This window comes from Pristis pectinata, chromosome 6 (genome assembly GCF_009764475.1).
Source record: "Pristis pectinata isolate sPriPec2 chromosome 6, sPriPec2.1.pri, whole genome shotgun sequence".
Classification (NCBI taxonomy): Eukaryota; Metazoa; Chordata; class Chondrichthyes; order Rhinopristiformes; family Pristidae; genus Pristis; species Pristis pectinata.
The window spans coordinates 39,841,738-39,858,305 of record NC_067410.1 but is presented as its reverse complement, the minus strand read 5'-3'; positions in this window follow the sequence as shown (position 1 = coordinate 39,858,305).

Here is a 16,568-nt window from a genome sequence, read left to right as displayed (position 1 = left end):
AACTTGACACTATATATTGTTTTATAATCTTACTGAATTAGCACCAGATATAGAAATTCATATCCATATATCATTTATTAAATCCTTCTCTGGCCCTGCAGCAGTATCTAGTTTTAAACTCCAATATTATCATTTGCAGCTTAAACAAAAACGTGGTTTGCATGGCAGTATAGTCTAGATAAACAACAGTATATTTTACCATCAATATGTCCAAGCTGCCCTCCTGATTGCGTGGTTTTTGATGGCCCATAGTTTGGTCGGGCATTTCCCACTGCTGCTTCTTCTGATGCCAGCTACACTGATAAAAGTCAGGTCAATGTTCTAATGTTTAAGGGATGTTAGCATTCATAAATCGTGGGATTGAGTTTAAGAGCTGCGAAGTAATGATGCAGCTTTACAAAACTCTAGGTAGACCACACTTAGAGTACTGTGTCCAGTTCTGGTCGCCTCATTAGAGGAAGGATGTGGAGGCATCAGAGAGGGTGCAGTGGAGATTTACCAGGATGCTGCCTGGATTGGAAAGTATGGATTATGAGGAGAGACTAAAGGAGCTAGGGCTTTACTCATTGGAGAGAAGGAGGATGAGAGGAGACATGATAGAGGTATACAAGATACTAAGAGGAATAGATAGAGTGGACAGCCAGTGCCTCTTTCCCAGGGCACCAATGCTCAAAACAAGAGGACATGGCTTTAAGGTAATGGGTGGGAAGTTCAAGGGAGATGTCAGAGGGAGGTTTTTCACCCAGAGTGTGGTTGGTGCATGGAATGCGCTGCCTGGGGTGGTGGTGGGAGCTAATACATTGGTCAAGTTCAAGAGATTGTTAGATAAGCATTTGAGGAATTTAAAATAGAGGGATATGTGGGAGGAAGGGGTTAGATAGTCTTAGGTGTGGTTAGAAGGTCGGCACAACATGGTGGGCCGAAGGGCCTGTATTGTGCTGTATTTTTCTATGGTTCTATGGTTTCATAATGTTCTGGGTGGAGAAGAGGGAAAAGAGGTGCCCGTCTTTTGGCCTTGGAAGTTCTGCTTGCTACCTTTTGGGACAGTCAAGGAGTATGAGAGACTTTCCTGCCTGCCTTCATTTCAGGGCTAGTTTCTCTGCTGCTGGAAGCAGGGGCAGCACCATAATTTAAAGAAAATGTAAGGTTTACACAACCCTTATGAAGGTTCCCAGCCTTTCAGCTATTGACCACTAGCACGGGGTATGTTTCAATGCATTGCATCTCACGAGCACATTATTTGATTTCATGTGTCTTTGGTCCCAAAATCCTAATGGGTGAGAAGATATGGCATGCTTTGCCAGAAGGGTTTGACTTTGACAAACCTGGGTCTGTTGTTTGCTGTCCCATATGCGCTACATTGAAATTGAAATATGAGTGAATATTGAAAGGAGAAACAGCAAACCTTTTACCAATACAGCTGCGGCCGAAACAATTTTGAGATTGAATAATCATGTCATCCCAAATTCAGTCATGGCTGTCTCTCCAAGATATATTAAACATTTGCTTTTACTGAGGATGCATGATATAAGTTTTAATAATTTGTTAAAGGGTATCTCAATGGTTAATATTATAGAAAAAGTATTTTTATTGTAATTTCAAACTAAGTCAAATTCAGGATCATGCAGCTTTTAGCAGAAGTATTGTGGGAGCTTTCCATTTTCACTTTGAAATTTGGTTTGACATTCATTCGTACGAGGTTTCCATAGGAATTAACATTGTCATTGTTAGATTGGTGGAAGACAAGTGAATAGTCTTGTTAGACATGTCAGGTGATGGTAGTGTTGCAGTTAGTGTAACACTATTACAGCACCCTCGACCCAGGTTCAATTCCGGCCGCTGTCTGTAAGGAGTTTGTACATTCTTCCCATGTCTGCATGGGTTTCCTCTGGGTGCTCCAGTTTCCTCCCACATTCCAAAGACGCACAGGTTAGGAAGTTGTGGGCATGCTACATTGGCGCCGGAAGAATGGCGACACTTGTGGGCTGCCCCCAGCACATTCTTAGTAATACAAAAAGATTCGTTTCACTGCGTGTTTTGATGTACATGTGACTAATAAATAAATATCATATCTTATATCTTGGATAGTACTGGAGAAGAGACAAGCACCCGGAGCAACCTTGCCAGTACTCTGTGCTGACTAACGAGATCTTTTCTAAGCATCTTCTCAGCGTTATTCTTCCAGAGACTATATTTCACAACTAGAGCCATGAAAAACCTTTACAGTTCTGATAGAGCAAACTCCAGAATACTCAAGGTGGCAAAAAAGAACGATCAGGTTACATTTTATTCCATAGATACAGTCTCGGTAGATATTTTAGTCATTATTTTAAATTTGCAATATAAGACACATGGTCAGAGCTTTGCCTGCCAGTTCAGGTCCTTTGATAGGAATGTTAGTGGACTGTAAATGAAATTTTATGGAACTGCAAGTTTGTAAGAGTTCTTGGGCCTATTGACTAAACTTCATCAATATAAACCCTGACAGTCAATCGACATCATTTAATCAACATGAAGAGATGTCATACCTTGAATGTTCATCCGTTTTGTGGTTTCAGGCACAGTGCCTTTTAACTTAGTGCCGAGCCTACTGGGAATTTCAATAAGAAACTCTGTGGTTATATGGTGTCCGTGTTCTGTTAAAATCAAGTCACAATGTGACTAAACCTACTGTTATCACTTGAATGCACTTGTTCTCTTTTCTCATTTGTTGGAAAACAGGTCTGTTTTTTTTATTTTTGGTAAATAATGTTTGACTAAGTACTGGAAAATATTCAGTAGCTCAGTCAGCAACGAGATATTTAGATCTAACACTTACCAGAACCAATGCTGATAAGTAGCCTTATTATTTTCCTTTCTCCATATGCTGAAACTTCCAGCACTATCCCTGTCAGATATCCAGAATTTTCATTTTTTCTCTTTGGTTTTAATCTCAGTTCCATATAACTGCTATCAGTCTTATGCTTTAAAAACATATTGACATAAAATGAAGAAAGGAAATCAAAGTTATTCACTAAATATTAACCAGCTATTAATATTCAAGTCCTTGCATGTGTACGTGAATGCAGAAATCCAGCGGCAGTTCCCAGTTATTTGCTGCCGCTTTTGGCTGGGAATTGATGCTTGAGTGAACGCCACGTAGCGGTCAGTATGGGAGATCAAACTCGGGCTGAATGCTCTCCAGTATACACAACAAGCTCATTGAAGAATTCTGCACAAAGGTATTCTCCTGTTAACTTAAATGGGGTAATTTGCTCATTCAAAGGATACTTGGATCTTGTTAAAAATATATTTAGTAGTTCCCAAACTAATTTAAAACTAGTGGTCGCAACTTTTCCCTCTTTCCTAGTTCTGATGAAGAGTCTTTGGCCTAAAACGTTGATTATGCTTTTCTCCTTCCACAGATGCTGCCTGTCCTGCTGAGCGCTTTCAGCTTTTCATTGTTTTATTCCAGATTTCCAGCACCCACAGTTTTGCTTCAGTTTCCTGCCTGTTCCCTGTAACTGCTGGCTCCCACTTGCTGCAAAAATCTCAGATTTGAAGACATTGAATGAGTAGGTCTGGGCACACTGCAGTACATTCCCAAATGCAGCTGACATCATTGCAGTGTGTGGCATGCTGCATAACCTGACAAACACAAGATGGCAGCCAGAGACTGAGGAAGAACCACTCGGCAACCAGGAGGCTGAAAGTCAGGGAGCTCAAGTAGAAGACCAGGAGGAGCAAAAGGATGATAGCTGCTCCAGACTCCATTCGTTATTTCCACTGCAGTGCAAATATGTAGACCATTGCAATGTGACAAGATCCCAAGCCAAATTCCCTCCTGGCAGACTGCCTATAACATCTGGTGTCTCCTCATGCACCCCTAGACCTATTTTCTTCATCCCTTCTGCTTATCCTGTGCTCAACATTATCATCCTACTCTCCCTCCACTCTTCTTCACTGCCCCTCCCTCTCTTCTGTTCCATGTGCAGCTGTTCAGGTAAGGGGAAAGCAGGGGATCACTCCTCATATCATGCCAAGGCTAAACAGAAGGGAGCCACACTTGTAAGTGGTACTTGTTGGTTCAGTAATAAAGATGTAGTAATTGTAATAATACATTGTTGATTGGCATAGCTGGTAGATTTCACATTGGTCATAGTTTTGATGAAAGCTCTCTCCATAATACTGCCTGACCTGCTAAGTATTTTCAGAATTTTCTGTTTTTATTTCGCATTTCCAGCATGTAAGGTCTTTTCTAGCTTTTCATAAGATTCAATCATTTCCTTTCAAACACATTTTGATACCTTTAAATTCCTCACTGCAACTGTCAAATCATTAAAATTTACATAAATGTAAAATACTAAAGAATTACAACAGAATAAAGTTTAAAATTTATCATCCCCTTATAAATTTGCTGGAGTTCTAGAACAAGATGATCAAAATAAGCATTCTGTTCAAGTCTGAATCCACCGCTAAGCTCCAAGAGCTGTGATTAGACAGAACATTCTTTGCCATGGGGAGGTGTCTATAACAATGTTTAGGGTTAAGGGGTAAGAGGTTTACAAAGGATCTGAGAAAGAACTTTTTCACCCACAGGGTGGTTGGAATCTGGATCACACTGCTTGAATGGGTGGTGGGGGCACATACTCTCACAACAGTTAAGAAGTATTTGGATGAGCACTTGAATCACCAAGGCACAGGAGGCTACAGGCCAAGTGCTGGGAAGTGGGTTGGTATAAATGGATACTTGATGGTTGGCATGGATGTGGTGGACCAACGAAGTTGTTTCTGTGCTGTATGATTCTGTGACTCTAATATCTTCCACTGTGAAGAGCAAAGACTTTGGTGAAGTGTCAGTCTAGGATCAAGACCCACAGCACAAGAAGGTAAAGGGAAAATTTAAAACCTGCTTAGCATCTGTTCAACTTCAGAATAGTATGAATATAACTTTTATTTCATGCAACCTTTTAGAAATGTTTTTGCAGTGTCCCAGACAGAGCCAACAAAATAATTCTGAAATGTAGCCTTGGTTCTTGGTACACACAGCAATCAATTTTACAAGCATTTTATTTTCACACACAATTTAATGTGTTTATGTTGTAGGTTCATAAAAAATTACGGTGATGAAGGAAGCACTGCTGGGAAAAAATGGACTGTAGATTGGTCCCACTTCCCAGCTCTTGGTCCACAGTCCTGCAGGTTACAGCTCTCCAAGTGCTCACCCTGGCATTTTCAAGTGTGGTGAAGGTTTCTGCCTCCACCACCCCTTCAAGTAATGAGTTCCAGACCCCCGCTACTCACTGAGTGAAATATTTGTTGAACAATGCCCCACCTCCACACATCATGGGAAATAGATCCTTTCTTCTTAACCTGCCAGAGCCTCCCATAATTTAATGCATCTCAATTAACTCTCCCCCTAGTCTCTATTATTTCAAAGAAAACAACACAAGGTAGACAGTCTCTCCTTGTAACTATAATTCTCCAGCTCTGGCAACATTCTTATAAATCTTCTCTGCAACCTCTCTGGAGCTTTCTTATGGTGATCAGGACTGCATCAGAACTCTAACCATGGCCTTACTAATCTATTATATGGTTCTAGCATGACCTCCCTGTTGTTGTATCCTCTGCCTCAGCCTAAAATGCCAAGTATTCCATATGCCTGCATAACATTCAAGAATCTGTGGACATCATCTCCAATCTATTCCTAAATAAATGTGAAATCCTGAAATAGTACCAAGGAATAAACCTAAAATAAAAGTACATTTATTTCCCTAAAATAAATGTGTTAGAATTCTTATGCAGGGTGACCACAATGGCCATTGTGTTCAATGTCTGAATCCAGTACAACTGAGAAAAGGATGTCACCTCCATCAAAGACAGACACATAATTAGTCTGAAACCTTTTGTTATTTATACATATAGCTTTGGAAGAAATCCATAAATATGCTTTTGCTCCTGTGATTGATGCAAGATCAGAGACAGTTTTAGAAACAAAAATGTGGAAGAAAGTTTACTTTTTGAAACTTGCAGGCAATGAAAAAGAATTCCTAAATAAAAAGTGACACAAATCAACAAAATTACCCAGGAGAGTTTCAAGTGACAATGTATGTATAGCTTCAAGGAGGAGTTCAATTTACACACAGTGAGATACAAAGGAACAGTGTTGGCTATAATTCCTCATGTCACACACACTTTTGCAAAATATTACTACAGTTTCAAAGAGAGAGGTTTGTAATGAAATTACATATTGGCTTTAATAGAAGTGAGAAATGGAATGGTAAGTTTAGAGAATTGCAGGGACTTTCATATTTCCTTAAGGCAGAGGAGGCCAGTTCATCCCATCGAGTCTATGCCAGCTCTCAGAACAAACCTATTCCCTACCAATTTTCCTTGTGATCTATTTTCCCCAGATTCCCTTCAACTATCCTCAGATTCTACCAGTCACCTCCACAGTACAGGCAATTACAGTGGTCAATTAATGTTCCAACCTGCACATCTTTGCAACATGGGAGGAAACCAGAGTACTCAAAGCTAAACCCAGACAGACAGCACCCGAGGTCAGGATTGAACCCAGATTACTCAGTTGTGAGGCAGCAGATCGGCTAGTGCAACACTCTGCTGCCCATCAATACAGTATATGCAACAACGAGAAATGGGTAAAACATTCATCTACAAATATGCAAACTTTTTATACTGCATTAAAGGAAGATTACAGCCATGAGCACCATATTAAGCCAGACTGTACTTGCCTTCAGCTACCGGTCCTGCACTAAGAGGCCCGAAACACTTGGTATGTGTCCCTTAGCCTTATGCCAGCTTTGGCCATATCAAATAAAAGGAGTCACTAACTCATTAAAAAGTTTAGTAAAGGTTAAAGGTTCTTAAGGGTTTTTTTTAAAATTTACTTTGTATTTATGTTTTTAATTAACTTACAGTAGTTTAATGTGCTTTTAAATGACTTTTGCTTATTTTTTTTAATTAAATAAATCCGATGGAGAAATGCCCTTGCTGTTGAAGTACTGAGAAGGCTGTCATCATGGTCCAAGGATGGAGCCTCACTTTCCACCACCTAAAATGTGTGGCCATTCCCAGGACAGTCTGTTTCATGAGATGTCTTCATCAATGAGACTTTGACAATATTGGCCATCAAAATTAAAGGACTAGAATGAGGCATTGGGGCAAACACTGATGTATTTGAGGCATAAGCCATTCCAAGTACAATATGGGCCATTACTTGAGTATCTCCTAACTCAGGACATGTTGCACTTTAGTAGAGATTTCAAAAATCACCTGAAAAGAACTTTGATTTCAGTCACATCACCATTTTTTTCTCATATTTTTCTTATGAAGTTGATGGAGGCCTTTCAGCCCATCAAGTCTATGCCAGTTGTCAGAGCATTCCAATCAATCCCATTCCCCAATTTATGTTTCTGCAACCTATTCCCACAACTGACAAACTCCTTCTGATTCTCCTGCTACCCACCTCCACCAGGGCAACTAGTTGTCACCAATTAACCCAGCACCACATCTTTGCGATATGGGAGGAAATTCGAGTGCACAGGGAAACCCATGTGGTCATAGAGAGAACATGCAAACTCCACACACACAGCACCAGAGCTCAGGATTAAACCCAGGTCATGAGAGTTGTGCAGCAGCAGTGCTAACTGTTTCACCACTCTGCCACCCTATATTAACAATATAATAATATGAAGCAGGTTTCAAGGCACCAAGTGATCAGCGCCTTTAACAAATTTCACAAGGGAGTCTAACTGACTCTTATTTCAACACATGAAGGAAATAGACCTCAAAAGATTCAGGTTTTAAACTTCATTTTAAATTTCTTAATTAGCTCATTTTTGAGAAGTAGAGAATTACAAGATAATTCTGTGATGTCTTGGCAGTTTTATGCAGATAAACAGCTTTCATCCATCTGTTCTCAAGTTTTATAATCTACTCATTGTCACAGAAGAGTAGATTATAAAATGTCTCAATATGTTGAATTCCAATTAAAATAATTAACAATTACTTTCATGACTTTATTGAAGGGGGACATCATTTGAATTAGAAGAGATAGTGAAAATTTAGCCACAACCGTTCTGCTGCTCCAACAGAACATCAGCAAAAACTCAAAATATAGATTTAATCAAATTCTGCCAGTATTGTACAGGAGGTCATTAAAATGTTTTCAGTTATGAAATTGGTTATTCCAACACGGACTAATTTACAGTTCTGATTAATCTGAGCTATACAGTATATTTTATTGGTCTAATATAAACTCGAAATATATCAGAAATATTACAATAGATAAATCTTACTGCAGACTTCATCTTATGTTATGCTAATTTTTCAACTTGTAAAGGCAGCTCACTTCTGAGGGAAGCAGTTGCAACTCATGCTGTCCCAAATCAATACACTCTTCATACAAACCCCAAAAACCCACAATTCTGAGTAGGAGGTTATAAAGGAGCTTGCTTGTCTCACAAAAGAAAGTTGTACAAAACCTTCTGTTGCACATTTGGAGAGGAGGTGACTATTGATGTAATAAACTACAACTATATACCCACAAGCAAGACCTTTCAGTACTGACAAAGCGGCTGGAAAACAAGTTCAAGTTTCTTGGGTTTTCTTTTGAGGTTAAGAAACAGATTCTGAAACTCATGCAGATTTTATTTCTGTTTTATTTTGTTCATAGATTCCTTTGGTCAAAGCAGTGCTCAGCATCATGAGCATTAATTCCTTGTTTTGCTCCGTGATGTGGCATTTTCATATTACGTTACATGATCACTTCAGAGCTGAGAATTGCTGGAGACCTGCTTTAGAGATATGGAGACAGTTTATAGAATTTCTCAGGCTGGCAATGTTCACTTCCCCCACTTGTTGCTAATGGGAAACATTTTCACAGTCATTCCTTATATGCATGAACTACTTGATGTGGAGAACTAGTCATGCTGATTATGCACAGCCCACACTGTGGTAAATCAGGTGGAGGAATGGACCGATAAGGCCTTCATTCGCAGCTTAAAGGGCAGGAAAGGAAATGCAGAAGTTGAACAGAAAAGTAATTTTCGGCAGTAAGGATATTTTTGTTAGGTGCCACAGCAACAAGGAGATGAAGTCAGCTTTAAGCTGCTAGTAGCTTACACAGCACATGACTGCAGGAAAGAATCGTGCAAGGTCAAGTACTGCCAAGTTAGCTAAACTATTATTTCGTAGCACAGAAATTCAATGAAAGGTGAACTCACGAGTGATTCCCATGAAGTAGTGGCCTTAACACAAAGGGTTTCATTCATTTCTGTATTAGGCAAAGAGAAATCCATTGCTATGTTAAAGGATCAGAATTAAAAGTTGTCAAAGTTTGTAATTCAGTATTAATTGAAACAAAAATTGAAGATCTTGAACTGAAATTTGAAAACCTTGGTTCGGAGATATAGCATTATTGTAGCTCATGAGTTAATTCATTGTATGCAAACATGGTTTTCTTAAATATAATGGATGCATTTGGATCACCTTGGTTTGAAGTAATTAATCCATTTATTTTAATCTGGTAGTAGACATCATGGAAGTGCCAGAATGTGAACAGATTCAATCATTGTCTAGAAATGCAAAACCAGAAGAAATGTTGAATCTGTTTACAGTAATGATAGTGTATTTTACTCTACCTCTTAACTGCAGAGTCCTGGAATGATTTTCAGAGGCAGAGTTCAACATTATCCTGCTACTAAACAGCATGCCGAGCACTAGAGACTGGAGTGAATTTCTAGATAATGTGACTTTCTTGAAATTAGAACAGATTTAACCTCAAAATGTTTTTTTTTTTGTGATTATGATACTGAGGCAGGCTAACAAGCTGACACATGCTGGAGAACAGAAGATTCATTCCACCCCATCACTATGAGAGTTCGTGAATAGTGAACTATAAATAGAAACAAGGTTTTCTCACCAGCAGAGATCAAAACCCAACTGCAACAGCAGTGCAATATACCCAAAGTATGCTGAGCCAGAAGATCGTTGTTACCACATCACTTACTTCCCCTCTAAGCTTTACATGTGCAGAGTATACTGCCATTAAGTAGATAGCCAATCACCCCACAAAACTCTAGCTCTTACCTCGGATGTAAAGGCCTTGGTCAGTTTAAATGAACAATCTTATTTCTCTCTCTGCTTCTTACTTGTATTGATTAGCCACAAAATTCCTGATGGAATTCTAATGGGATGCATTATTTTTTCCCCTGTAAATTCATTTCTTCCACTTCCACTTTCAAGTTCACTGGAAATTTTTAATAAATACAAGAGAGATATGTGCTGAATGCCCTGGAAAATTTTGAAGTGGAATGAATAACAATGGAATCCTTGCAAGCAGAGAAAAGAACATACAGGATCAAAAATTGTAATGAAATAGTCAACACTGATTTCAAATAGGAAACTTCTGCTTGACCATCCTGACTGAATCTTCAGAGGGGCTAACAAAGAATAAGGACAATGGTAATGTGGTAGATACAACTTATCTGGATTTTCAAGTGACCTTCAATAAGGGTATCCCATAATAAAAAGAACACAGGGTGCAAATTTGGGGATATGTGGACAAATAGGTGGCTTTCTACTTCAGGCCAGAAAGCAGAGAGTGGGAGTAAAAATTGCCATTCCCAGTGGAAGAATGTGGGTAGTGGTTTTCCACAAAGATCAGTCCTAGGATCACTGTTCACAATTAACATTGGTAATTATGACTAGAATCAAAAAGACTATTTCCAAATTTGCAGATGATCCCAAAATAGGGGAATAGTCCAATAGGATATGAATAACTCACAGAAAATAATCAACACAGATAAAGAGAAGACAGTAAATTTTGGGAGCAAGAATTGGGAGGTTGCTTCATGGAAGATGCAAGTCAAAGTGGGGTAGAGGAACAAAGGGATCTCAGGAGTACAAATACACCCATCACTAAAATTAGCAAAACCATAGATTAAGCAAACCAAGAACCAGGGTTTATTTCTAAAGGAATGGAACTGAAAAACAGGGAAGTTGCTCTGAACCTTCATCAAACCTTGATTAGAGCACACTTAGACTATGGCATTCATTTTTCACCTGAATCAAAAAAGGATGTAGACTGGGGAGGGTACACAGAGGATTTACAAGGATGAGTCCAGATAGGAAAGAGTGTATTGATCAGGAAAGGATGAACAAACAAGGTTCTTCAAGGAAGGCTGATGAGTGATGTAACTGAGATTGTTAAAATCAGGATGGATTTTATAGAGTGGATGTAACGAGAATGTTTTCACTTGTGGGGAAGCGTGTAACGAGACCCATCAATACAAAACAGTCACACAGAATTCAAAACATAATTCAGAATAAATGATTTGAAGCAAATATTATAGATACACTGAAGGGACAGCCATATAATAGTGAAGTGATAGCTTTGGATGGGGAAAGACTTGTGATCACAGTGGAGGACGTGAGATCAGTCTTCCAGGAGTGAACACGAGGAAAGCACCTGGCCCAGATGGTGTCCCGGGCCGTGTGCGCAGATCTTGTGCTGATCAGCTGGCAGAAGTATTTGCGGACATATTCAATCCCCCCTCCCCCCCCCCCCGCTTCAATCTCAGGTTCCCTTCTATTTTAAGAAGACCACTATCATCCCAGTACCAAAGAAAAGCAAGGTAACATGCCTCAATGACTACCGACCAGTGGCTCTGACATCCACCATCATGAAGTGCTTTGAGAGGTTGGTCATGTCTCGCATCAACCATTGCAATTCGCCTATCGCTGAAACAGGTCTACAGCGGATGCCATCTCCCTGGCCCTACACTCAGCTCTGGAGCATCTGGAGAGTAAAGACACATACGTTAGACTATTGTTTATTGACTACAGCTCTGCCTTCAATACAATAATCCCAAGCAAGCTTGTCACCAAACTATGAGACCTAGGACTCAACACCTCCCTCTGTAACTGGATCTTTCACTTTCTAACAAACAGATCGCAATCAGTGAGGATAGGCAGCTATACCTCCAGCACGATTATTCTCAACACTGGTGCCCCACAAGGCTGCATCCTCAGCCCTCTATTCTACTCCCTATACACTCATGACTGTGTGGCCAGATTCTGCTCTAACTCCATCTACAAATTTGCAGATGATACCACCGTTGTAGGCCGTATCTCAAACAGCGATGAGTCGGAGTACAGGAAGGAGATAGAGAGCTTAGTGGAATGGTGTCATGACAACAACCTTGCCCTCAATGTCAACAAAACTAAAGAGCTGGTCATTGACTTCAGGACAGGGGGCGGTGTACATGCACCTGTCTACATCAATGGTGCTGAGGTCGAGAGGGTTGAGAGCTTCAAGTTCCTGGGAGTGAACATCACCAACAGCCTGTCCTGGTCCAACCATGTAGTTGCCACGGCCAAGAAAGCTCACCAGTGCCCCTACTTCCTCAGGAGGCTAAAGAAATTTGGTTTGTCCCCTTTGACTCTCAACAACTTTTATCGATGCACCATAGAAAGCATCCTATCTGGATGCATCACGGCTTGGTACAGCAACTGCTCTGCCCAGGACCTCAAGAAACTGCAGAGAGATGTGGACACAGCCCAGCGCATCACGGACACCAGCCTCCCCTCCTTGGACTGTCTTTACCTCTCGTTGTCTTGGTGAAGCAGCCAGCATAATCAAAGACCCCACCCACCCGAGACATTCTCTCTTCTCTCCTCTTCCATCGAGTAGAAGATACAGGTGCCTGAGGGCATGTACCATCAGACTTAAGGACAGCTTCTACCCTACTGTGATAAGACTATTGAACGGATCCTTTATACAATGAGATGGACTATGACCTCACGATCTACCTTGTTGTGACCTTGCACCTTATTGCACTGCACTTTCTCTGTAGCTGTGACACTTTACTCTGTACTGTTACTGTTTTTACCTGTACTACATCAATGCACTTTGTACTAACTCAATGCAACTGCACTGTGTAATGAATTGACCTGTACGATCGGTTTGTAGGACAAGCTTTTCGCTGTACCTCGGTACAAGTGACAATAATAAACCAATACCAATACAAAGATTTTTTTCTGTCTTTCCCCATCCAAAGCTATCAAAGGAGCTGAAAGTGAATAATAAATACGAGCATGAACTAAATGGGCCAAGTGACCTCTTTCTATGCTGTACGTCGAATGTAATCCCATAAAAAAATGAAAAAGGCAAAATCCATTTTCTGCTTACTCTCATATACCTTATCTCAATTCTTGATCATTATTCATATAAATGGAGAAATATACAGTCATCCTCTCAGAAGTTTTGTAGCTCCATGGAACTGTGTGGATATTTAAACAGGCTAGGAATATTCTGTTCTCAGGAATACAAGTTTTCATCTACATCGTGGCTTCACGTGAGACAACAAACTGAGAGCAACTTTAAAAGCATTGGCTTGGCTATAATTATATTACATACAAGAACCTTGGGGAATGAATGGTTCCTCTAGATCTGTCATAATGCATGTGTCTTCATCTGAACAATTTGCAGTGTTTCATTGGTGTTCAATGATCTTGCTCTTATCACTTTATGCTTTTTGTTCTCCGCCTTCCCTCCTCATTGTCTGCTTTTCCCATGCCTCAATTTGAGCAAAATATCAATAGATTCAAAGAAAATCAAATAAAACTACAGGTGCTGGAAATTTGAAACAAAAACAGATAATGTGGGAAAAAAATCACCAAATCAAGCAGCATCTGTGGAAAGAGAAAGAGTCAATGTTTTCTTTAATAGGTTAATGAGGGTAGTTATATATGTAGAGAAAACACCCAAAAAGACATCTATAAACTGTGAAATGTAGAGCTGTAGGAAATGCCTAACCAGCCAGGCTGTGCTTGTGGAGAGAGAAAAACTGAGTTAAATGTTACACATGGATAACCTTCGGTAGAAGTGCCCATTTCTGATACCAACTGGGAAGGTGAGTTTCCAGAAATTGTTTAATACAATATTGAATCTGAAATCCAAATGGACTCAATATTGAATTCAACAACTTCAGCCACATATCTGCTACCAATTGATAGTGTATCTCAGCACCCAACTCTTCTTGTCATCCTGTCACTTGTCCTGCTGTTCTTCTCCAAAGAAGACGCAAAAACAGCAATAGTGCACCGACTCAGAAAAATGTTGCAAGCTTTCAAACAAGAGAACACCTCAATACAAAATATTAAGTTTTCAGTCGTAAGATGTTTGCATCAGAATGAACCACATTTTATACTATATTAGATAGCACACAGTGAAAATTTATAGTAGGAAGCAATCCTTACAGTAATGGTTATTCTGAATTTTTTTTGCGACTAGATCAAATGCAATGCATATCTGAACAAAATAGTTACAGCCCACTGCATTAGATGGAAAATTCTAATTCACAGTAGTACTTGAGAAAATGACTAGTAATAGAAAGGAGAATGTTTTTTCCCTGATGAGTTGAGTGTGGCTCATTGACACAGCATTTAGCACTGTCGTCTCACAGCTTCAGTGACCCAGGTTCAATCCTGACCTCTGGTGTTGTCTGTGTGGAGTTTGCACGTTCTTCCTGTGATCACATGCATTTCTCCCAGATTCTCTGGTTTTCTGCCATGTCCCAAAGATGTGCTGGTAGGTATCTGGTTACTGTAAATTACCCCTAGCATAGGTGGTGGAAGAAGAATCAAGGGGAGTTGTTGGGATTGTGGGACAGTATTGGTTACAGGGAAATAGATGGGGGAATGGGATTGCTCTGAAGGCCATGTGACCTTCTGTAGAGTTATAGAGTCATAGAGACATATTGCACAGAAACAGGCCCTTCATGCCACCAAGTGCGTACCGACCATCAACCACCCATTAAATACTGTAAGAAAGGATAGAGATATGGTTTAGGTCAACTAACAAAAATAGATGTTTTCTGTTAGAAAACAAAGTTTGCACTTCAGCTGTATTATGAAATAATTTGCATCAGCAGTGAAAGTACTAACGATTGTTCCAGTCAACATAGACTTGGTGTTCCTTTCAATGGCAGCAAGTTTTAAGTGATGCTAGGCCTGAGTTCTGAAAATTTAACAGTTAGCACTCCTGCAATTTATTTCATTGTGATACTTTAAGGCTTGTTGTGTGAGCTTTATTTCTGTGAAAAGCACTTACCCCAGTTCAAACCAGCAAGCTTTGGGCTCACCTAGTGGAAAACAGAATAGTGAACTTGCAATTATATAACCAAATCTCTTCAATGTAATAACCTCATTCTGCTTTTGGAAACTCCTCTTGCCTTGCATCCCTTCTGCTCTGGCCTTCCATGCATTGCTTTTTTTCCTACTTCTTGTTGTTGTTGTTAAAATTGTCAAGCTACTTATCACCATCTGCTGAAACTCTATCCTAACCTCTATCCTTAAACATTCCAACTCTCTACTTCACTCGCCATCGCTAAAAGGTGTTTCAACACATATATTTGTTCTCATCAAACACTCTGCTTTTGGTATACTTCTCCTCAGCTTCACCACCACTACCATCAAACAGCACAGAACCTCAGGGTATTTCTGCAACAATGGTTGCCGAATAAGTGCAAGATATTCCTGTCAGTACTGAGCTTCACTATTCTTTTATGAACCCCTGGAAACACAATACATGAGATGAACAACAATCCATTATCGTGATTTATTTTTGATGCATCACGGTTTCTAAAAGGATTATTTCACTGAAGGCTCATTTTAGATTTACAATGAATGGCTAATCACAAGTAAAATCTCCATAATAAACTAATCTTTCAAGGAAATAAGGGCACTGAATGCAATTGGTTGGGCTGAGACATTTTTTAGGTTTGGACTCAGACCATTAATAATGTTGTGTAACATTCCTTTTTTCTACAGTCTGCCACAGGAAGAGCTGTTTATTTTTTACTCAATAAAATTCAGCACATAAAAAGCTAGCTTCTCGAGATGCACTTCCAAATTTCAATCAGTAATTACCTCCTCTGGGAATAAATACTCTTTTCAGCTATTGATATACCTAAATTATGGAGACCTATTGCCATTATTCATTGATAGTACTCTGGTGACGGACATACATTAGATTTTTATTATCGGGGATGTCCTTCTCCAATTAGAGGGTAGATTCTGAGCTAATATGTAATCACGTCTCAACATGTTGACTCAAGTCTTGTTGGCTGAGGCCGGGGGCAGCATTCAGTCATTCAAATGGTTGCAAGTCCTGGATTGAACCTAAGGTTTGTACAAAGTACGGGACTTGATTTGCAACTAATGGCATGACACCTATCACTTCACAATTCAATTGGAATCTAACACTGGAGCCTGGGCTTCCTAGTATTCGCCACACTTACATTGGGAAATCGCCTCTCAGATCCTGCATCAGAAAGGCCCATTGATCTTAATGGGGCATCTAGGGCTGCGGGTTAGGAGGCCAAGGGAAAGGGAAAGGGAAAGGTGAGTTTTACTTTTATTTAGGTTCAATTATTTCCAAACGTTTTTCTTGTTTTAAGTAGCTTTCATGTTGATTATTTTCTTCAATTTTTTTTAATATCTCTAAATGTCAGAGACTTTTAAAACTGCATGAAATATATATGGAGACCCAAGAGACTACAGAT